This window comes from Triticum aestivum, chromosome 5B, assembly GCF_018294505.1.
Source record: "Triticum aestivum cultivar Chinese Spring chromosome 5B, IWGSC CS RefSeq v2.1, whole genome shotgun sequence".
NCBI lineage: Eukaryota > Viridiplantae > Streptophyta > Magnoliopsida > Poales > Poaceae > Triticum > Triticum aestivum.
In genome coordinates this window covers 704,098,355-704,099,468 of record NC_057807.1, presented here as the reverse complement: position 1 = coordinate 704,099,468, position 1,114 = coordinate 704,098,355, and the positions used below count along the sequence as shown (strand labels likewise).

Genomic DNA, 1,114 nt, shown 5'->3' with positions numbered 1-1,114 from the left:
ATGCGTATGAATATGCCACAGGGTCTCACACACCTGCTCCTGCGTGCATGACGATCCCCATGTCGCATTCCTCAAGGCCGACGCTGGGGTTCCCCCTCGGCACGGCGCTCCTGCTCCTCGTCATCTTCTCCCTCAGCGACATCTTCTCGTGCTGCTACCACTGGGACAGGCTCCGCTCCCTCCTCTGGTCTCGACATCCCGGTATGCTCCAGGAAGGTCCGCACACCATCATCTCCATCGGATCGGCGCCGAGCAAGGCAGCTTCCGAACACAAGGTACTAGCAGCAAGTCAGCAACTGATCTCTCTATTGTGCAACTTATTTTCAGTTTTGACACCGTTCCGGAATATCATCTATATGTTGCAAACTTAAGCTCATGAATAGCGGCCCTGTGCCTTGTTGATTGCAGAGCAAGAAAGCTGGAAAAGAGTGCGGGTTGCCCGTGCTCATGCCCGGGGATAACATCCCCAAGTTCTACGCGAGGCCCTGCCCGCACGAGGCGTGTTTATCTGCAGCAGCAGCAGCAGCAGAGAAGGGCGAAGTCGAGGTGCAAGTCAGATGTTCAGTTTCGTGAGACCTTCAGTATCTGTATATGAAATCGTAGTTAGCTGCTAGCAACTTATGACTGATAGATAGATTTGTACATACGCAAGCGACTTATGATCGATGGATTGATTGTGTACAAGCATGCGTTTTGATAGTTTTTCAGAAAAGAGGGGAGAAAAAAAATGAGAACCTTTCATGTGCAGATACGCAAGCGACTTATGATTGATGGATTGATTGTGTACAAGCATGCATTTTGATATTTTTCGGAAAAGAGGGGAGAAAAGAAAAAGAGAACCTTTCATCTGCAGATACGTAACACGAATAGTCCAGAAAAGGCGATTTTGGTGTCAGCAAACTAGCTTGTTAGAAGGAAAGGAGGGATTTGGTGGAAAAGTTATTTTATTGCTTGAGCCTCGTGGGCATATATATAGGAGTACATGGTCAACTTAAAGTACAAGACAAAACGGAACATATCCTAGTCTATCTCATATTTCCTAACTAAACATAATACTCAACATACCCCCGCAGTCACAACGGTAGCGACGCAGACGGTGAGACTGGAGAAGAAT

The 1,114-nt window shown here is 47.6% G+C and overlaps 1 pseudogene; it reads left to right on the top strand.

Moving 5' to 3' along the window:
* On the top strand, window positions 1-677 carry LOC123117832 (uncharacterized protein At5g65660-like; annotated as a pseudogene).
* Window positions 678-1,114: the final 437 nt, after the last annotated feature.